Source organism: Mastomys coucha, unplaced genomic scaffold (genome assembly GCF_008632895.1).
Source record: "Mastomys coucha isolate ucsf_1 unplaced genomic scaffold, UCSF_Mcou_1 pScaffold18, whole genome shotgun sequence".
In the NCBI taxonomy this organism is placed as follows: domain Eukaryota; kingdom Metazoa; phylum Chordata; class Mammalia; order Rodentia; family Muridae; genus Mastomys; species Mastomys coucha.
Genome location: NW_022196900.1, coordinates 92,294,537 through 92,317,024, shown reverse-complemented (window position 1 = coordinate 92,317,024; position 22,488 = coordinate 92,294,537). Strand labels below are relative to the sequence as shown.

Here is a 22,488-nt window from a genome sequence, read left to right as displayed (position 1 = left end):
TCCTGCCTCTCTCTTACCTCTCTCTCCTGCCTCTCTCTCTCTTGCCTCTCTCTCCTGCCTCTCTCTCTTGCCTCTCTCTTACCTCTCTCTCCTGCCTCTCTCTCTTGCCTCTTGCCCCCTTCCTCCTCCTCCTCTCTTCATATTCCCTTCCCCCCTCTCTCCACACAGCCATGGCTGGCCTCTACTTCTCTATTCTCTCCTCTCTGCCATTCTCTGCCTCTGCTACTCTCTTAACACCCCTCTCCATGCCCTAAATAAACTCTATTCTATACTAAAAAACAAAACAAAACAAAACAAAGCTCTGTAGTATTCTGGCTTGGGGTGGCAGATCAGCTCCTGAGTCTGTCCTCTGTCCCTGATCAATCGGTGGCGGCCTGGATACAATACATTTTTTCATCTGTTTAAATCCTTACTAAGAGGACCATTTGAAGACACAGTCTGCTCCTGAGTCTGTGCTGTTGCCCTGCTGCCTAATTCAAATAAAGATCTTGCTTTTCTGCACTCTTATGACTGCTTGGGTTGTTTTGGATTTTTGTCACCTAACATTTCAATTTTGGAGACACGAGTCTTGCTATGTAGCTCCCACCTGGTAATTCATCTTTCTTATCAACAGGTCAGTGTGCTTCCAAACCTTCACAGCCACGGGTGTGTGCAAGAACATGATGTAGGACATGCGATAATCTGATGCTGAACAGATGTTAGGACAAAAGTGAGCCAACCAGCCCTGGCTTCCACACCTCCAGGAAATGTCTAGCCCAGGAACTCCGGCTCCTGACAGTGTGTCCCTGCTGGTGGAGGTCTGAGGCTGCAGCTGGGACCCAGGCTCAACCTGACTTTCTGGGAAAGGACCCGGGGGTCTGGAAACCCTCAGGAAAAGGTGTGGCAGGTTTTTGTTTTCACGTGAAGTGAAAGTGTGAAGTGAAACAGAGTCACAGAGGAGATGGCCTCTGCTGCTTTACCCGTGGAGGGGACCGAAGGGAAGCCTGAGACTTCAGCACCTACCGTGGGAAACAGAGATTTGATGCCTCCAAAAAAGCTGAATTCATGGTTTTGTGTGTGCTGGGGATGGAATCCAGAGACATATGGAGGCATACTGAGGGAATGCTCTTCCACAGAGCTAGTCCCCAGCAGCCTGGTTGCTTTTGCCTGGAACTGGGAAGACAGAGGGGAGGGACTGTGCTCTGATTCCTGTCTTGTCGTTAATCTTCTCTTTCTGGGGTTCCCTTTTCTCATCTGTAAAGAGGACAGGCTGGTGATGGTGACTCCTAAGGTCCCTGGATCCCAATGTGTGAGCATGTATGTGTGTATGCAATATATAGACTCATATAATACATAAGCCTATAGTATTAGTTCTATATTATTAGTTATATATCATATTATTAGTAGTAATATATTAGTCTAATATTAGCATCTGTATATTTACATTAGTCTAATATATATTTATATATGTTATATGTGTGTGTAAGATAAGAGCTCTACCAGTGAGCTACCCGCTCAGACCCTTCACTCCACTAACACCTAGTGTAGACAACCCCGTCTATAGTTAGGAAGGAGTTTGTAATATATGGAGCAGGCATGCCCAGTCTCCACTGGGACGCCTTCCTCTGGCAGCTCTTAGTTGTCACAGGATTCTGCACGGTCAAGCTCAATTCACGTCAAGCCTGTTTTCTATTTACCCATCCATCACTCCACCCGGACTTCCAAGGCTAACCTCTGACCTCTACAACTACACTCGTACAAAGAGACAATCGCAGTGACAGCAAGAGCCCAAGCAGAAGCACGGGTGCCAGAGGGACCGGAAGGTAGTGCCAATGTGAGGCAAAATGAAGGGTCCCAGTGTGGTCAGAGTCTCAGCCTTGGCTTTTTTCTCCAGTTCTGTGAGAAGCCATTTATTCTCTGGACCCAGAATGGCCACCCAAAAAGGACCATGACAACAGTTTGGTATCGAACTATGCTCTACACATTGTTTGTTTGTTTGTTTTGAGGTAGAGTCTCTCTATTATGTAGCCCTTGCTGTCCCGGAACTTTCTTTGTAGACCAGGCTGGCCTTGAACTCACAGAGATCCACCTGCCTTTGGCTCCCAAGTACTGGGATTAAACACCACTCCCAGCTACACATTGTCTTGTTTAAACATCAACATGGGCACCAAAGATGTGTAGCACTGTTTTCTCCATTTATGGATGGAGAAATGGGTGCATGGAAATATGAGGAGATTTGGTGGTGTTAGAGTAGCGCTGGGCTGTTGGGGGAGGGATGGCTGATTCTGAAAGAGACAATTTCAATGTGGCCCTTTGTTGTTGTTAATTAAGTGTTATAACAACAGAGCCTTACATAGCCCAGGCTTGACTCAAATCTACTGTAACTAAGAACCTCCTTAAACTGCAGGTCCTCCTGGGTCTATCTCTCAAGTGTTGAGATTATGGATATGCACCACATCTGGGTTAGCTCAGTGCTTCAGAGCGCTTGTCGCTCTTCCAGGGGACCCGCAGGTTCGATTCCAAATACTCATATAGCACCTCACGACTCTCTGTAACTGTATTTCCAGGGGATCAGATTCCCTCTTCTGGCCTTTGATGGCACCAGGCACGCCCATGAAGAAAATGCATATACTGCATGCAAATCATTCATGAACACAGAATAAAAGTAATGAACAAACAAACCCCTTTCAGACACTAGTGTTACTGTCAGTGTTTAAGACACAGCAAGCAATCCTCAAGCTGCTCACTGCTGAGGTTAAAATAAGCAGAAAGGACGGGGGCTGGAAGGCTTAGTGGTTAGAGCACTGGCTGCCCCAGCAGAAGATCCATCGGGGTTTGATTCTCAGCACCCACTTGGCAGCTGCCAATTGCCAGTAACTCCATTTCCATAGAATCCAATGTCCTCTTCTGGCTCACTGCACGCACACGATGTGCACAGATATACATGCAGGAGACCCATATACACACAAAATAAATCTCAAAGAAGTTACCAGAGGCTCTGGGAACGTAGCTCAATTAGTAGAGTGCTTGCGTAGCATTCGCAAAGCCTTGGGTTAGGTCCCTAGCACTGTATAAACCTGGCACACGCGCGTGTGCGTGCGCGCACGCACACACACACACACACACACACACCTGTGATCCCAATACTTGAGAGAGGCAGGAGAATAAGAAATTCTTGGCTATGTAGTGAGCTTTTGGGTAGTCTAGGTTACATAAGAGCTTGTCTTTAAAAGGAAAAAAAGGGGGTGGGTCATAATAGCAGCTCAGAGCCCTCTCCTGGCCCCCAAGCTAAAGGGTACATTGAGGTCTGTAAATGCGAGCAGCCCTGCCCTCCTACCTCCCTACCCTGAAGCAACCAACCCTAAAGTGTGCCTGCTGTCTTTTATCTCAGCCATGCAACCTGACTTTGCAAGGCACAGAAGATAAACAGTCTTTAACCTACTGCAAGGTTGAGCCAACCCCTTCCCACAGAGATAGCCATTTTGCTCCATGCCTGGCCAGCTATTTCATATTGAGGCTGTAACATGCCTACCAGTCATTGACACAGAGAAATAACTTGACCCAGAGCAGGGTCATGCTGACCACAATCCCTGCTATGTTCCGTATGTTATGTATGAGGTGTGTTAATCTTAAGGAACTCCACAGCCATCTGCTTCACTGAGAACCCACCAAATTAAAGCTCAGTATGAACTGTTATGTCTAAAATAGCTTAAGTCAGGGATGACCACTGGGCAGCACTTCCAGCACTGTGGGTCTTGCCGTTTTAGCCTTTATAAGCTGGCTCCCTAGTCTGAGGTTACAGCCCTGATCAGTCTTGGGGTGTGCATTCAATAAGGCACCCCTGTCTAACTGAGATCGGTGTCTGTGTGGTTTGTAGGGTGATTTCTGAACCCTAACAATTTCTTCCAAGAAGGAGAAGGGCAGTCTTTGAACCCAAGGCTCACATCATCCTGAGCAGAATGAAGGTTTCGCAGCCAATAGAAGCTTCAATGGACAAAGGCAAAGAATGGCTAGGGTGCTTGCTGACAGGAGCCTGATACAGCTGTCTCCTGAGAGGCTCTGCCAGATCCTGACCCATACAGATGCGGATGCTCGAAGCAGCCGGACTGAGCACAGGGACTCCAGTGGAGGAGTTAGGGGAAAGACTGAGGGAGCTGGAGGGGAGGCCCTTGGTCCGGTGAAGGTTTGCTGCCCCAGTGTAGGAATGCTAGGGTAGTGAGGCGGGAGTGAGTGGGTAGGTGGGGGAGCACCCTCACAGAAGCAGGGTAAGGGGGGATGGGATAGGGGGCTTGCAGAAGGGAAACTGAGAAAACGGATAACATTTGAAATGTAAACAAATAAAATATCCAATTGAAAAAAAGAATGGCTAGGGTCTGTTTTTTGTTTTGTTTTGTTTTGTTTGTTTTGTTTTCCAAGACATGGTTTCACTGGATAGCCTTGGCTCTGTAGACCAGTTTGGCTTTGAACTCAGAGATCTCATGCCTCTGCTTCCCAAGTGCTGGAATTAAAGGCGTGCGCCACCACCCTGCTTTAGGTTTTACTTTGTTTTGTTTTGTTTTTTTGTTAAGATTTGTTTCTCATGCCTTGAGAGGCATACTATTCTTTCCTGAACTCCGTTAGTACTATAAATAGGTTAACAATTCCTCTGGATCAGGCTCAGCTCATTGATAGATGTTCTAGGGAGCCGGGCAATGGTGATGCATGCCTTTAATCCCAGCACTTGGGAGGCAGAGACAGGCAGATTTCTGAGTTCAAGGCCAGCCTTGTCTACAGATTGAATTCCAGGACAACTGGGACTATAGAGAGAAACTCTGTCAGGAAAACAACAACAACAACAAAAATAAATAAAAAAGATGTCCTAGGGAAGGTGTGTGTCCCTAAATCTTGAACTGTCATCTAAGGACTTTGGGGATTCAACATCTCTGCCCCCTGGGGGGCACCTGCACATGCTCACATAGGGACGCACACTCACATACATATAATAAAACCATAACTGGTTAAAGATATGTGCTATCTCTAGTTAGATGTAATGACACTAGTCTGTAATCCCAGATCACAGGAGACTGAGATATTAAGGAGGAAAGGGGAGCAGGAGACCTCGTGTCACCCGTGAGGTTAGGTGTGACAATCTCTTACAGGATGCTGTGCCTGCCTCAGTGCCTGGCTCAAGTCCTCTGACAGTCAAGGCAGGAACAAAGTCATCTTTGCTGTCCCTTTAGGCTAGTGAGGGAAGGGCTGAAGGCAGGAGAGAGGGCAAGAATGGAAGACAGAGAGGAGAGGATGCTGGGGCTGGATGGAGTTGCAGACAATGCGGAGCCAGCAGCAGCAGCAGCAGCAGCAGCAGCAGGTTCTAAGAATCAAACTCAGGTCTTCTGCAAGGACCAGGCTCAATCCTGACTGCTGAGCCGCCTCTCCAGCCAAAAAGAATATCTCTTTAAAGAAAATACCCTTACTGCCTGATTAGCAGCTGCCTGGGCTCAGCTTGCTGAACACACTGTGGGGGCTCAAGTCTATGAAGACAGTGAGTTTCCTTCGTGGCAGGCACAAGGGGCTTTGTGTGTGTTGACACCCCCCTGTTTTTGCTGTTGTTATTCAAACTCACATCCTATTTTTTTTTCTTGTGCTCTTAGTGGTTGCAGCCGGAGTTTCCTGCACACCAGGTAAGCAGTGTTCTACCTAAATCAGACCCCGAGCACCTCTCCCCCACCTTTTTTTCTTCTGAGATGCACACACTATGTAGCCAGGACAGCATAGACTGGTCTGGGCTGTAGCTCATGGTGATCCTCCTGCCTCTGTCTCCTGAGCACTGGGATTAAAGGCATGAACCACCATACCTGTTCAACCCAGCCTTTAATTTTTAATTTTTAATTTTTTAAGACTTATTTATTTATTTTATGTATATGAGTACACTGTAGCTGTACAGATGGTTGTGAGCCATCATATGGTTGCTGGGAATTAAATCGGCCCCTCTCACTCCGGCCCTGCTTGCTTTGGCCCAAATATTTTTTTTTAAAGATTTATTTATTATTATTATAAATGAGCACATTGTAGCTGTCTTCAGACACACCGGAAGTGGGCGCCAGATCTCATTATGGATGGTTGTGAGCCACCAGGTGGTTGCTGGGATTTGAACTCACAACCTTTGGAAGAACAGTTGGTGCTCTTACCCCCTGAGCCATCTCACTAGCCCTGGCCCAAAGATTTTTAATTATTATTTTATCTAAGTGCACTGTATCTGTCTTTAGATGCACCAGAAGTGGGCGCCAGATCTCATTATGGATGGTTGTGAGCCACCATGTGGATGCTGGGATTTGAACTCAGGACCTTCGGAAGAGCAGTCAGTGCTCTTAACCACTGAGCCATATCTTCAGCCCTTTATATATATATATATATATATATATATATATATATATATATATATATATATATATATATATATGTATATACATACATACATATATATATACATACATACATATATATATATTTTTTTTAAATTTTGAGACAAGCTCTTGCTAGGACAGCCTTGAACTCATGATCCTTCTTCTTCTGCCTTTTGAGTAGCTAATTCCAGTGTTGTTGTTGTTTTAATCTAATTATCTGTTTGTAATGGTCAGATGGTACCTGTCCATTTATGACTACACAGTACAGAGCAGCCAGAGCTAGGTAGGGAGAGGAGGTCCTGTCTCAAACCGAACCACAAACAAGCACCAGAGAGACTTGGTGAGCAGAGGTGGGAAGGACTGGCTGGGATGGTTCTCCTCTCCTTGTGCATGAGCCCCCGAGCTGGGGAGATCTTCACCTTTGTCAGGGAAGTGCGAAGAGACCTGTGTGGGAGACTGCCATTGTGTGGCCATCTGTGGAGTGGCCACCCCTCTGTCCTTAATGTGCTCTCTGTAGGAAAGGAAATTTCCTGGCAAGTCAGGTAATAAGGCCAGGGAGATAGAAAGATGGAAGGATAGAGAGGTCTTTGTACTGTGGTTCCTCTGCACCTCGGGGATAGGACAGGGTCGACTTGTGTTGGACTTTTGTCATCCCCTGTGGCTTTCCCTGATGGCTCCGGACCTCTTCCTGCCTCATCCAAATTTCATAGAGTGGAGTCCCTACCCAGCCTTGATTTCGATTTGTTTAAATGATCGTAGCATCAGATTGGGAGGTGCAGAACAGACAGGTTCCCCTAACAGAAGAGGGGTGTGGGAAAGGGATGTGGAGTGCCTCCAAACCCTCTGCTGTTCTGACAGTAACCACACCATTGCTGTGAGGGTTAAGTGAGCATTCTGGATACTGTGAGCCATGAAAGGCGCTTGCGACACAATCTTAGGGTGGTAGCGGTGTCACTGTTAAGCCATGCCACATCTTGCTGGGAAAACGCACTCATGGGCTCTGGACTGCTAGAATCTGGTAATGACAAAGTAGCTATCAGATATCCAGGAACCACAGGACAGTAGCTGATGGATGAATTAAACCTAGCAGGGACAGTCCTGTCACAGAGAGTTGGGCTTAACGTCTGAAGGACAGATCTTTCGTGCAGCTCCTCCTACCCCTGAAGGGTGAAATGGGAGGACTGCTGGGAATTTGAGGCCAGCCTGGGTTGCATAAGAACTATTTATTTATTTATTTATTTATTTATTTATTTATTTATTGACAGACTTTCTCTGGTTGTCCTAGAACTCACTCTGTAGGCCAGGCTGGCCTCAAACTGCCAGAAATCTGCTGGCTGGGATTAAAGGTGTGTGCCAGCACACCTGGCTTGTTGTTTTGAAGATCTACTTTATTATTTATTTCATGCATGTGTATGAGTGTCTGGCAGTATGTGCTTGTGAGTGCTGTTGCCTGAGGAAGCCAGAAAAGGGTGTCGGATTCCCTGGAGGCAGGTTTACCACAGCAGTATGGGTGCTGGGATTTGAACTCAGGTGCTTTATCGAGGGGGGAGGGTGGGGGGAGGGGGTGGGGGGAAGGAGAGAGAGCAAGACATACTCTTAATCACTGAGCTATCTCTCCAAACCCATAAAAATAATTTGAACTAAACCTTATAATACTCACAAAGCAGAAAGAAACCAAAGTTTAGTTTTGTTTTTGGTTTTTGGTTTTTTTTTTTTTTTTTTTGGTTTTTGGAGACAGGGTTTCTCTGTGTAGCTCTAGCTATCCTTGAACTCACTCTGTAGACCAGGCTGGCCTCGAACTCAGAGATCCTCCTGCCTCTGCCTCCCAAGTGCTGGGATTAAAGGCGTGCGCCACCACCGCCCGCACAGTTTAGTTTTATAAACAGTGCATTTAATTTGAGATTTATGTTACTTTTGCTGTCCAGTTGTTTAGGTTTATACACATACACACACACACACTACTTTTATTTTTGGCAGTGCTGTGAATCAAACCAAGCTTTATGCATGCTAGACACGTATTCTACCACTGTGCTACATCCCCGACTACATAAATTTAAATGTTTAAATCAAATGTTAAGGGTGGGGGAGTTAGAAAGTGTAACGGTCCTCTTCACAGTACACTTGCTTGAGGCGGGGTGCTCCTTTTTGGTTTTGGAATACTTCTCTAACCACAGTGCTCAGGACACAGACGTAGGCGGATCCCTATGGGGCCAGCCTGATCTACATACCAAATTCTAGCTTAGCCGAGGTTACACAGTGAGACTCTGTCTCAAAAATAAAAAAGAAAGAAAAGAGTAGACTCGACTTCAAATCACTTCCTTTCTCATGAACCACAGGAAGTGATGAGAAGGCCCAACAATTCCCACTGGGGTTTGTGCATTTTCATATCCCTGGGACATAAGCCATTGAGGCCAGATCTGAGACAGTCAAGTCCAGCTCCACTCTCTCTTATGTCACTGTGTAAAGTTTAGATACACTCGATCATTAAGTAGCCAAATGGAGAAAATACACAAATAGACACTAACCATAACCAGCCTGACTCCCATCCAGCCCCCTACAGGGTTTCTCTGTGTAGCCCTGGATGTCCTGGAACTGATTCTGTAGACCAGGCTGGCCTCGAACTCAGAAATCCACCTGCCTCTGCCTCCTGGGTGCTGGGATTAAAGACATGTGCCAGAAGTTTGTAGAAGAAAATTACTAACAGCCAAGCTTGCCTACAGCAAGGTCATGTGCCCAATAAGCTCTCGTACAAAGAGTCTGGAGGCTGGAGCCCAGAGTCTCTGCTCTTGCAGAGGACGGAGTTTGGTTTTAGTACACACACGAGGCTACCCATAACTGTCTGTAAGGCTATACAGCTTGAGAGGGATCAGGGACCTCTAGCTTCCTTGGATACCTGCACTTGAATGCACACACACACGCACACACACACACACACACAAACACACACGCACATACACACATTATTAAAAATTAAAAACAAGAGCAAAGAGCCTGGAGAGATGACTCAGCGGTTATGAGCAATGGTGACTCTCCAAAGGACCAGGGTTTGATTCCCAGCACCAACATAGTGGCTCACAACTGTCCCTAACCCCAGTTCCAGGGAAATCAGACACCCTCTTCTGAGTTTTGCAGGCGCCTGGCACATATGTGTGGTGCACACACCACACACAGACAAAGCACATAACATAAATACGTCTGTCTTTAATTAAACAAACCAACAAATGTTTGTAAAGTGTCCAGATGAACTCACACAAGGCACTAGTACAGACAGAAAGGATTGAATATAGCAGAAGTGAGGATCCAGGTTTCTTGTGGTTTGGCACTTTAAAAGCCAATATACAGCCGGATATGGTGGTATATGCCTGTAATCCAGCACTCAGGAGGCCCAGGTGGTCGGACCTGAATTTAAGGCTAGCCTGGGCTATACAGTGAGTTCAAAGCCAGGCTAGACTATAGAGAGAGAGATCTTATCTTCCCAGACAAGCCCCCAGCACATGAATTTATACATGTATTTTATTTTTCATTCTGTCCGTGTTACGTTATAGATGTACATATGTGTACATATGTGTGCACACGTGTGGAAGCCTGAGGTTTAGTTCTCCATCACTCTTGGTCTTATTTTCTGAGCTGGGTCTTTCATTGAACCTGGAGTGTGATGTTTCAAATAGAGTGGCTGGCAAGTGAGCTGCCTGTCTCTGAAGCTTCCCATTGGTTCAGGCATGAGACACCACACGACATTTTTGAGCGTGCTGGGGATCCAAACTTGAGCCCCCATCTCATGACAAGCACTTTACTTACTGAGCCAGCTCTGAAGCCCCTGAGTTATACCTTAAAAAAAAAAAATTAGGGCTGGAGAGATGGTTCAGTGGTTAAGAGCACTTGGCCCTCCTGCAGAGGACCCGAGTTCCCAAGACTCCATGTTGGGTGGCTCACAACTGCCTGTAACTCTCGCTTCAGAGGACTGAAAGCCTGTCCTCTGGGAGCACCTGAGCTCATATGTACACACCTCCACTTAATTAAAAAGAAAATATTTCATTTTTATTCAAGTTTTGTTTTGTTTTCTTTTGGTTTTTGGAGACAGGGTTTCTCTGTGTAGCCCTGGCTGTCCTGCAACTCACTCTGTAGACCAGACTGGCCTCGAACTCAGAAATCTGCCTGCCTCTGCCTTCCAGGTGCTGAGATCAAAGGCATGTGGCCACCACTGCCTAGCTTTATTCAAGTTTTATTTATTTGTTTGTTTGTTTTATATATACGGGGTTTGCCCGCACACATCTCTGTGTACTGTGTTCATGCCTGATGCACACAGAGGCTAGAGAGGGCATCAGATTCCCTGGGACTGGAGTCATAGACTATTTAAACTGCCATGTGGTTGCTGGGAATTGAACCCAGGACCTCTGGAAGAGCAGCTAGTGCTCTTAACCACTGAGCCATCTCTCTGGCCCTCATAATAAATCTTAAGAAAAAAAAAAGTTTTTCAAAGCTAAGAGACATGGCACACACCTGTAATCCCAGTACTTGGAAGATGGAGAGGATCTTGAATTTTAGGTTGGCCTGGGCTATACAGTATCTTAAAAAACAAAACAGCCGTGCATTTGGTTCCGGTCGCTCTGGTCACTTCACTGACACCCAGATTGTCCCTTGACTTAACTCTGATATGTTCTTAGTTTTTGAGAAAGGCCAGATACACTCTGGTTGGTTGCTCTCTAGCTTTGTGTAGCTGAGTCTATAAACCCCTTCTTCTTGCTTTTGGGGTGTGGGATGCTCCTGGCTTGTTTCCGTCCCCAAGCCATGCCTCTGTCATAAGTTCCTAGTAAATCACAATCCTACATCTCAAAGTACCTTCTGGATCTGTTGACCTGTTTTCCAGAAATGTGTATGGTTCTCCTTAGGTCCCCAAACCCCTGCCTACCTGTAGTACTGATGGACCACCCGGTACCCCAAACATCCACAGTGGGGGGGGGAGGGAGGCGGGGTGTGTGTGTGAAGAGACACAGGAAGGACTCATTGAATCCGGACAGAAGCACCACCGTGAATGCACCTGTGGTTCTCAAAGAGGAACTGAGTGGGCACAACCCCTAGGGAGCCGGGGGGGGGGGGGGGGGGGGGGGGGGGGAGGAATCACCACAACAGGGCTGCAGGGGTTTGAGTGGGAGCCCCTGGGCACCATAGAATCAAGGCTGGCCTGCGTGGCAGTGGGAGAAAGTTACAGGGAAGGACAGGAGAAGAGAAGCTACAAACCTTAGAGGACACCTATCCTATAAAGTCACTTTGGAGTGAAGTCCTTGCCTCATTGGATCTCAGCAGCTCTCCTTTCCCTGCTGGGGCCAACTCCACTGCAGCCGCTTCTTCTTCCCACCCACACCACCCACGTCACTTGTCTGCCTTCCTTAGCATTTGGGGGGTCTTCACCGCCTGGGTGAGGCATGGGTGGGTGTCTTAGTCAGGGTTTTACTGCTGTGGACAGACACCATGACCAAGGCAACTCTTATAAAGGACAACACTTAATTGGGGCTGGCTTACAAGTTCAGAGGTTCAGTCCGTTATCCTCAGTGTGGGAACATGGAAGCATCCAGGCAGGCATGGTGCAGGAGGAGCTGAGAGTTCTGTATCTTCAATCTTACGGCTGCTAGTGGAAGACTGGCTTCCAGGCAGCTAGGATGAGGGTCTTTTGTTTGTTTGTTTGTTTTTGTTTTTGTTTTTTTGTTTTTTGGCTTTTTCGAGACAGGGTTTCTCTGGATAGCCCTGGCTGTCCTGGAACTCACTCTGTAGACCAGGCTGGCCTCGGACTCAGAAATCCACCTGCCTCTGCCTCCCAAGTGCTGGGATTAAAGGCATGTGCCACCACCACCCGTAGGATGAGGGTCTTAAAGCCCACACCCACAGTAACATGCCTACCCCAACAAGGTCACACCTTTTAATAGTGCCACTCCTTGGGTTGAGCTTATACAAACCATCACAGTGGACGTTTCCTCTCTCTAGGAGATGGAAGAAAGAACAACTTCCTCCTCTTAGGGGCTCTGCCGTGGGGTGTGTGTGTGTGTGTGTGAAGGAAAAGGCTCCCAGGGGAGCCCCCTGCTTTGGCCTTGGCTAAGCAGTTAAGCTTTAGCTCTAGGCTCTCTCTCACTTTTGTCTGGGTGGGGGGAGGGGTGTCCTCATAGGATCAAGGAATCATGGCGCAAGGCAATGTCAGTGACAGCCACAAGCCCAAGGAGGGAAGTCCTGCAGAGAGGGCCATGGGATGAGGAAACTTCTGGGTTTGTGGTTGGAACCTCAGGGCCCAACACACAGTATGCTTCCCTCTCCCTACACATACTCGCTCTCAGGCTGCACATACTGTGGCATCAAAAACCTGTTCTACAGCCAGGCAGTGGCAGTGCATGCCTTTAATCCCAGCACTTGGGAAGCAGAGGCAGGCGGATTTCTGAGTTTGAGACCAGCCTGGTCTACAGAGTGAGTTCCAGGACAGCCAGGGCTATACAGAGAAACCCTGTCTCGAAAAACCAAAAACAAACAAACAACAAACAAACAAACAAAAAACCTGTTCTACAAGGGACACTTATGTGACAGCAGTGACCTGGACTGGGTCTTCCCCCCTATGAGGAATTCTCTACCATCTGTTTACTCTCACGACAGAGTAGGGCTTGGCTAAGACCGGCCTGCTAGTTTTAATTGAGATAGCCTCTTTCACAAGTAGCCTTGACTGGCCCTGAGCTCTCTATGCAGGTCTTGGACTTCTGCTCTTTCTGGCTTGCCCTCTGGAGGGCTGGGATCACAGGCCTGTGCCATCATGGTTGTTTCCTGTGTCTCCAGGGCTAGAACCCCTAAGGGGTCTAGGTTTGAGCCATAGCTTTGCCCACCAGCTCAGGTGGCTTGTAAGTCCTGGTGGGCCACAGATTTCCACCTTACAATCATTGAGTGACCAAGAGCCACTGTGAAGAGCACACAAGGGAAGCCCCTGAACCGCACCTTCTGGCATAAGCATCACTAATGGGTTTAAAGCACACATAGGCATGTGCCGGAGACAGGCTGGGAACCACAGGCTGCGTGGGTTGAGCTGCAGACACAGAGGTTCATCAGGAAGTGATGCTAATCATACTAGGTCACCTAGCTAGCCCGAGAGGCTGGCTTGGATCTGTCACAAGACTAGCGCCTTCCACTCCCGCCCGCCGCTCCCCAGTGCCTTAACCAAGTGGCATTGTGCAAGTCTATACTGAGGCTGAGTCTTGTTCTCCTTATCGGTACGATAAAGCTGTCTGTCTCTCTGCAGACAGCCTCCTGCGTCACCTGCCTCGGAGGCTTTTCACAATCATAAGCTGCTTGAAAATACCTCTCTTCTAGTCCTGCCAGAGAATCCAGCCCAGGGAGTGGAGCTGGTGCTCAGGTGGGCGGGAGCAAAAAGGCTCTGTTAGCTGAAGTCACAGGGAGGGAACCTTGGACTAGAAAGGAAATCCCAGGACATGGGCCACCCAAGTAACTGGGGGCTGGTGGACTCTGATCCCTGGAGAGTTTGGGGGAAGAGCCTCCCCAGGAGAAATTACTGAAAGTTACATATTAGAGATTGACATTTTAAGTCTTGACAAAGAATCTGGGACTACAGCTACTCCAGCAAAATGGTGAGGCCAGCCAAACCCAGCAGGGAAACACTGACCACTGACGTGAGGACCAAACACAACTTTTGTTGGTGCCAGAGTATCAGGGAAGCTCTGTATGTGACCTGTGAGGCAATGTCCACTGACCTGGCTGTATGAGGCTCGGAGTTCTATTATATATGTGATTCCATGAAAATCAATACAAGGTTCAGGCACCCTTAGAACATGCACTCAGAGTGACAGGGGCAAGAAGGGTTGAGGACACAGCTCGGCCTTTACAACGACCTTCTTCGGAGTCCCCAGAGCACACAGGAAGAAGTTGGCACGATGACTGACGTGCCTGTAATCCCAGCACAGCAGAGGGGAGACAGGAAGATTCTGGGACTCACAGGCCAGCAGCTAGACCAGCCGACTGAGTGAGTTTCAGGTTCAGTGAGGAGCCGTACCGACATTAACCTGCCTCGCTTCCACAAGCTTCCCCACACAGGTGCATGGATCCCTCCCCCCCAACACACACACACATACACAAACAAATAAAACAGGGGCAGTGAGATGAGGAGGCAGACATTTTGGCAGTTTGACTGAGGAAAGGGGAGGGGTGGCTTCACAGGTGGAGATCCGCACAGGTGGGGCCACACAGATTAGGGAGCAAGCTCCCTTGAGCCACAAGCAGCTGCAGAACTGGGGCATCCCCAGATTTCCTGCATCTGTCCTTAGCCCTTCTTCTGCCCAGTCCTGGCTTTGGTGACCATGGCGCATTTCTCCTGAGGCAGATTCCTATCCTAGCAAAGGGCTGGCACCTCCTTTTCTCATCTCTAACCCGCGGGCATCTCTAGCATGGGTGGCATGGACCAAAGGCCCAACTCTCCACCAATGCTATTCACTGAGCCCAGTGCAGGGGTCTCTCCCTAACCAGTGAGCCTGGCGGAGCCCTTACCGCAAGCCTGAGAGTGGCATTCTCAGACCTGCACTGCCCGGAAGGAAAAGCTAAGGGCCAGAGAAGGGGAGTTATTTGCGCAAACCAATGGAATGTTAAGAGTTAGGATTAAACAGGCGCCTCTGCCCCAGGATTCCCACCTCAACGTCTGTCTTCCCTCAATGAAAGTGACCTCCAAGGAAGCAGAGCCCTGGCCACACAGGTCCAGTGCCTTTCATTGTATCTGACGGCCAATCATCTCACTGCGCGTCAATTTTTTTTTCCTTCTATAAAACAAGGCTTCAGATTGCCCTGGGTGAGTCCCAAGACCTCAGTCTTCTGGAGTCCGTTTCAAATCCCCACCTGCGATCGATGGCCTGGTAGAGTAGGCCAGGAAACCAAAATGCTTGTACTCAAGCCAATGTTCTCAAGCGATGCCCCTGGGGCTTCAGGGGAGTGGCACCCAGCCTCCCTCTGCTGAGCAGGCGATATGGTAGCATTTACCACAGACGTTAAGTTGTGAACATCTAAAAAAGGAAATCTTGAAAGGGCCTTGGAGCAGAGCCCAACCCACAGAGAAGATCTGTGTGCCATGGAATTCTGTTCCCTGGGCTTGTGTGGCCCCTCTCTTCACAAAAGCTTCGATTATCTACGGGAGGCCTTCAAAAGATTGTGCCTGTATCAATCCCTGTGTGTGTGGTCGTTAGACCCTCGCCTGACATTCCAACACTCCCTCCCTCCTCCTTCACCCTTGCACACTGTCCTGTCTGCTGCTTGTAATCTTAGGAGATGGACCGTCAACTAAGGGAGACACCAGTTAAATCACTAGCGTTGGGCAGTTGTCACCATGCTGGGGCGGGCTTTTTGATGATGCAGTTGCCCAAGCCACCCATGTTCCTACAGACAGCAGTAATACATTCACCCCACTCACTAAGCTGGACTGGAAGTAAAGTTTCTTTGGTCTAGCATGGCTTTCTGATTCAGGGGTGACTAGAAATAGACTCCTCCAAAAAAGCTACCTAAGTTTTGGGGTTTTATTACTGCGGAGAAAGGCAAGGCAAGCCCTGGTCTCAGGAGAACTAGTCTTGAGCATCAATGTGACCCACGTTCCCAGTCTGACATCCATCCCCTTGCCTCAGACAGTTTCCCCTTACTTATCGAAACAGGGACGAATTGAGGTTAGAAGGTAGGCTCTCTGGAATGAGCAGTCCAAAGTAAAAAAAAAAAAACAAAACCACAGGAAGTTACACTCACGGTCAGTTGTCAGCCGCTGGGCCCCAGGGTCTGGTGGAGTCTTGTCCTGGCTATTTTGTGTTCAGATCTGGAAACCCTGGCCAGGACCTCCACATAGGTCCAGAGAGCTGCAGCTCCAGTCTGGTTTTTCTTGCTTTTACACTTTCGCAGATGAGTGAGTGAGAGGAGGTCTGGCCTTCCGTCCCCCTGTTACCACTTCCCCTCTGGGTTCCCAGTGCCACAGTGTTCTTGCCCTGCGGTTGAGTTCTCTCTTCCTAGGAACTCTGGCCAGGGGAGGGCATAGGCATAGGCCTTAGAGTCCCAAAACTTGGGTTCTAATCCAGCCCGGGTGTACACTGTCCTGCAACTCACTTGACCTCTGTAAAGTTTACATCCTTTGTCTGAGACAACAGACCAGACTACAAGTGTTCCTCCCATGCCTCCTCCCCCTAGCCCAGGGCTTTGAGACGCAAATGCCTGCAGGTGTTGGCAGATGACAACTTGAATGAGCGCTGGCTCCATTCTGTGGCTGTGACAAAAGCAAGTTCAGAAGCTGTGATGATGGAAGACACACACCTTTAGTTACGGCTCTCAGGAGGCAGAGGCAGTTCAAGGCCAGTTTGGTCTACATAGCAAGTTCTAGGATACACAGGGATACAGAGACCCTGCCTCAAAAAGGATACAGAGACCCTGCCTCAAAAAGGATACAGAGACCCTGCCTCAAAAAGCACAAAACAGAACAACAAAAGTGTGTGTGTGTGTGTGTGTGTGTGTGTGTGTGTGTGTGTGTGTGTGAAGGTACCTGATGCCAGGCCATTCCACACAGCATTACCTCTAATGGAGGAACTTGCTAAGGAGACATAGCAAGAACCAACCGTGGAGGGGCCAGTTGCTGGCTCAGTGGCAGACCGGCTTTATATCTTCCTAGATCTACCTTGAGTTTTGCTGCAAGTTCTCTCCTTGGAACCCAGGATTCACCCTCTAGGCTAGGCTGTCTGTCTCCACCTACCTACCCAGTGTTGAGATTATAGTATTCCTCACCAGGCACTCCTTTAAAGGTGATTTGTGAGACAGCTGGAGGGGGGGTGTGCAGGGGCAGGGGGAGTGGAGGGCAGGGGTGTGTGGTCTTGGTTGACACACCAGCAGGAGGTATTCTCCTGACATCTAGTGGGTAGACTCCAAGAATGCAGCTAATGTGGCTAAGCATTACATAACTGGTGGAGGCTGGGGACCCTGCTCTTGTCGAGGATCTGACACGTTTGGGGCAAACCCACTGCTGTAGGGAGGGGCTGCCTTGATAAGGAGACCCTTTTGGGGGAGGGCAGGATGCTGGCATCAACTCTTACTTCTCTTCCAAGAACAAGGAATTGCCGTCAAGGAATGGGGAGAGTTCAGGTCCTCCAAAGTGAGAACAAAGGCCAGAAAGGTGATGTGTGGCCCTCCTGTGGCCTGTGCTTGACCTGTGTAGAATCAGAGAGGCAACTATCTCTGATGCTAGGGGTGAACTGGGAGAGATCTAGCTAATGCTCGGGAATGCTGACTCCCAGGCATCTGGCTCTGAGGAAGCCCTCAAGGTAAAGAGGAGTGGCGTGCCCCCCAACACCTAGCTCTGTCGGCAGCTCAGGGTGTATGATGGTGCTAGAGGCTTGCACACATGAGGGAGGGAGGGATGGAAAGGAAGCTTTACCAGAACCAGGGAAAGGGAAATGCTCAGAATTGAGTTGTCTCTTTCTAAAAGGATGTACTTTATTATTGATGTGTTTATTGTTTTTAATAACTCATTTATTTGTATTTTCATATACATTGGTGTTTTGCCTGCATGTATGTCTGGGTGAGGGGGTGGGGTTCCCTGGAACAGAAGTTAGACAGTCATGAGCTGCCGTGTGGTGCTGGAAATTGAACCCCGGTCCTCTGGAAGATCAGCCAGTGCTCTTAACCACTGAGCCATCTCTCCAGCTGTGTGTGTGTGTGTGTGTGTGTGTGTGTGTGTGTGTGTGTGTATGTGCATGCCTGCAGTACTTAAGGAGGCCAGAAGAAGGACCTGAATCTCTGCAACTGGAGTTAGAGGGGGTTGTGTGCTGCAGGCCGGCCGATCTGGGCCTCCCTCAACCCTCGGGAGAAATGGGGGTCCTAGTCAGGTCGACAAGGCTTAGGCAAAGAAATGATGGCAGAGATGACACATGAAGTACAGGATCTGAATGTATTTCTTAAAAATGGCATCAGACGCTGGGCGGTGGTGGCACACGCCTTTAATCCCAGCACTTGGGAGGCAGAGGCAGGTGGATTTCTGAGTTCGAGGCCAGCCTGGTCTACAGAGTGAGTTCTAGAACAGCCAGGGCTATGCAGAGAAACCCTGTTTCAAAAAACCAAATAAATAAATAAATAAATAAATAAATAAATAAATAAATAAATAAATAAAATGGCATCAGACTTTTACAGTCATTGCAAAAGAGAGATGGTAAATCTGGCAGCTCAATAGTTGAGGTACATCTGAGGCTATCTAAAACATACTGGGTCTAAAGCAGTAGCTATCTCCTCTAGACTCGTGCTGCATCCCCCGGGCCCAAGTGTTCTGGGCCTGGGGGACTGCAGATTGCATGAATCTGAGTCCTAGCCCATCTAAGTTCTAGTGCAAGTCCCTAGTGCTTTGCTAGCCCTGCGTGCGAGTCCAAGTCCAAGTCTAAGTCCTAGTCCTTCTCCTAGTCCTTATACAAAGTGACAAGCAGGCTTAAGTAGCATACAGCAAGTAGGGCAGATGACAAGAGTCACGTAGATAGGTGACACATTAAGGTCAGTGATCTTACTGACCAAGATCACGTATCTAGTTGTGAAGCGGGCGGGCGGAAGAGCAACGGTGCCCCTCCCTGCTGGGACTAATTTGGTATTCCTATACTAACTCTCCGGTTCTTGCTGGAGGCAATGACTAGGAGGTTTTAATCTAACACTTCTAGCTAATGTCTTTGGGTGGAAGCCCTTCATTACTCTCTAGTATGTAAAACATTTCTAACTATTATGAACTGTCTATTGCTCTAAGAAATGTACTTGACCTCTGTTGCTAGCTGTGGCAGGGCAGATTCCTTGAGAGAAATTCCAAGCTTTGGACAGCTTGGTGTTAAACTAGGATAGGTTAGTAACATTGTGTCGGCCAGGAAACAATGTCCAATCTTAGCCATTTACAAATCATTTCTTGGGGTACCTTTATGCCTAATTATGAGGGCGTGTTGACGATTGGAAAGACTGATCTGGAACACGTCTGAGTTAGGGGATACCAGTGACTGTCTGAATATCCAGGAGGCACAGAACTCCTTTTGGATTCTTATTGCCTCTTATCCTTAATCAGGATTTTATCCCCGATATTTTGGATGTGACTGGAGTAGACGAGTGTGCGTGGCAGTTGTGGGCTGCCATGTGGGTGCTGGGAACCGAACTTAGGTCCTTAAGAAGAGCAGCAAGCTCTCTTAACTGCTGAGGCATCTCTCAGCTCGTCTCCCACTCCACCCCCACCTCCTGAGCTCTCTCCGCTGCAGTAAATCACTTCCTTCATCTGGTCTCAATTTCCCCATTCCTGGAATGAGGAAGTTGGAGAGAGTAGGTACCTGTAAAACCTCCTCACACATCTGAGTCACCCAGAGATCTGTCAGACTGCCGGCCTGGCCTACCCACAGACTCGAACTGGAGGTGGTGGTGCACGCCTTTAATCCCACACTTGGGAGGCAGAGGCAGGCAGATTTCTGAGTTCGAGGCCAGTCTGGTCTACAGAGTGAGTTCCTGGACAGCCAGGGCTATACAGAGAAAATGTGTCTCGAAGAAACAAACAAACAAAAAAAACAAAAACAAACAAACAAACAACCCCCCCCCAAAAAAAACCCAAAAGAATCTACATGCCTGGAGAGTCTAGGTATGGTAACTCCAGGGGGTCTGGCCTTCTCTGTCCCTAGGAAGCAGGCAACTGGAGGGAAGATGATTTACATCTCAAATGGTCAAGTGTTGGACAGCCAGAATCAGTCCCCATGGAGATTGTCTTTCTTTCCTTCTTCCTTCCTTTCTTTCTTTCTTTTTTTTTTTAAGATTTATTTATTTATTATATGTAAGCACATTGTAGCTGTCTTCAGACACACCAGAAGAGGGCATCAGATCTCATTATGGGTGGCTGTGAGTCACCATGTGGTTGCTGGGATTTGAACTCATGACCTTCGGAAGAGCAGTCAGCGCTCTTAACCACTGAGCCATCCCTCCAGCCCCCCTTTTTTTTTGTTGTTGTTTCTTCGAGACAGGGTTTCTCTGTGTAGCCCTGGCTGTCCTGGAACTCACTCTGTAGACCAGGCTGGCCTTGAATTCAGAAATCCACCTGCCTCTGCCTCCCAAATGCTGGGATTACAGGTGTGTGCCACCACTGCCCGACGAGATTGTCTTTCATAACAGATTTCTTCTGGGGAATAGAATTTGTAGGGGTTTTTTTTGCCATCAGGAAACCCTCCATGAAGAATGGGTGGAATCAGCCATCTTCACGGCCCAGGCCCTCCCCAATGACTGGTGGACGAGGAGGGTGAATGTCTGCTCTGAGAAGCAGCCAACTATAGCTGGCGAAGAGCAGCTCATGCAGGAGAAGATGGGATTTGTCTAAACAAGAATTGCTCTGTGTTCTCACAGATGCGTGAGCTCATGCTGGGAATTCTTTCTGCAGTATTTGGCCTGACTGATATGCAGTTCTATACATGTACATATTTGTCTCCTTATCTTTTTTGTATAGTTTACTAAAGTACTAATATAGTTTTAAGAAGTAAATATTTTTAGGTTGCAAAACTTGGTTCTTCATCTTTATATGATTATATCCAAAATCTTTAATCTGGAATTTAGTCCTGGGGGAAAAAAAGAAGAAAAGGAAGAAGAAGAAGAAGGAGGAGGAGGAGGAGGAGGAGGAGGAGGAGGAGGAGGAGGAGGAGGAGGAGAAGGAGAAGGAGAAGGAGAAGAAGAAGAAGAAGAAGAAGAAGAAGAAGAAGAAGAAGAAGAAGAAGAAGAAGAAGAAGAAGAAGAAGAAGAAGAAGAAGAAGAATCTACATGCCTAGCCAGCTCCTAAGTGAGGCCCTGCTGTAGACCTTAAGCCCACCTCAGGTCAGGTGGTCAATAAGGGCATCCCAGCATCTCCCCTCTGTATGCCTGGCTGAGTCCACTCAGAACACAAACCCTCCCATTCCTATCACAGCAGCTCCCCCTGAGGGCTTCCCCAGCAGCAGCCGGGCCAGGCCTTGTACTGTGAGATGCTGCCATCTACTGGCTGTGGCTGAGCTGTTTCGGCCCCAAGAGGTGCAGAAGGAGGGAGCTGGCTCTGTTTAGTTGTTGTTCTCTGATCTCTACACATAACTACACTTGCACAATAACAAGAAATCTTTTAATGCAAAAGCAAAGAAAGAAATAAAAAAGTAAGCAACAGAGAGAAGTGTAAATACAAAATAAATGCATGTGCCTCATGAATAGTCTCTTAGACCAGACGACAGTTCAGGGTCCTTGTATTTTCAGCTAAGCTTTGGCCTTGGCCCTGTCCTGCCCTGTCCAGTATTAGCAGAGAGCCCTACAGGAAGACCCGGTGGTGCACACTTGTCATCCCAGTCCTGGTGTGGTTGAGGCTGGAGGATAGCCTTGAGTGAGCTCATGTCTCAAACAAAGTAAGAACCGTGGTTGTTCCTCCCATGGAGTTCCTCACACTCTCTGGAGTTCTTTTTTACATCTCCTTAATACATTTAACTCTACTTAAAAACAGACAAAAAACAAAAAACAAATCCTATGGTCCAGTGTGTTAGTACATGGCTTTAAACCCAGCACTCAGGAGGCAGAGGCAGGCAGATCTCTGTGAGTTTGAGGCCATCCTGGTCTACAGAGTGAGTTCCAGGGCAGCAAAGGCTACACAGAGAAACACTATCTTGAAAAACAACCACAACATGGTACTAAGTCATGGTCTGGATATTTAATCCTTCAACATTCGAAGCTCCTTAGCTTTCATCTCTGATGTGAAAACCTCTGGCCTGCCATTAAGCAACCTGACCTTGGATGTCTTCTCTTCTTAACCACATCTATAGACCTGGCTGTGCTCTAGGCTTTGTCTGAAGCCTTCCTTTGGTCCTTACTGGATCTGGGGATTGAGTTTATTTCTCTCTTCTTGCAATAATATTCAGGGAGATCATCATGGCCCGGCAGGAGAGATGACCTTTATTCACTGAGTAAAGACCCTTGGTATACAAACCTGGTGATCTGAGACCCATCCCTAAAAACACCTCCAAAGAGCTGTCCTCTGACCTCCACAGAGAGAGGGGGGGAGGGAGAAAGGGAGGGAGAAAGGGAGAGAGAAAGGGAGGGAGAAAGGGAGAGAGAGAGAGAGAGAGAGAGGGAGGAA

The 22,488-nt window shown here is 48.0% G+C and overlaps 1 protein-coding gene across 3 annotated transcripts in view; it reads right to left on the bottom strand.

Annotated features, from left to right (window-relative positions):
• Window positions 1-16,295, bottom strand: part of Cnr2 (cannabinoid receptor 2) — a 32,249-nt gene extending 15,954 nt beyond the window's left edge. For all 3 annotated transcript variants that reach the window (XM_031379078.1, XM_031379077.1, XM_031379079.1), the window contains exon 1: window positions 16,122-16,295. The gene's annotated coding sequence lies outside the window, so the exon portion shown is untranslated. The remainder of the gene's footprint in view (window positions 1-16,121) is intronic.
• Between the last annotated feature and the right edge of the window lie 6,193 nt (window positions 16,296-22,488).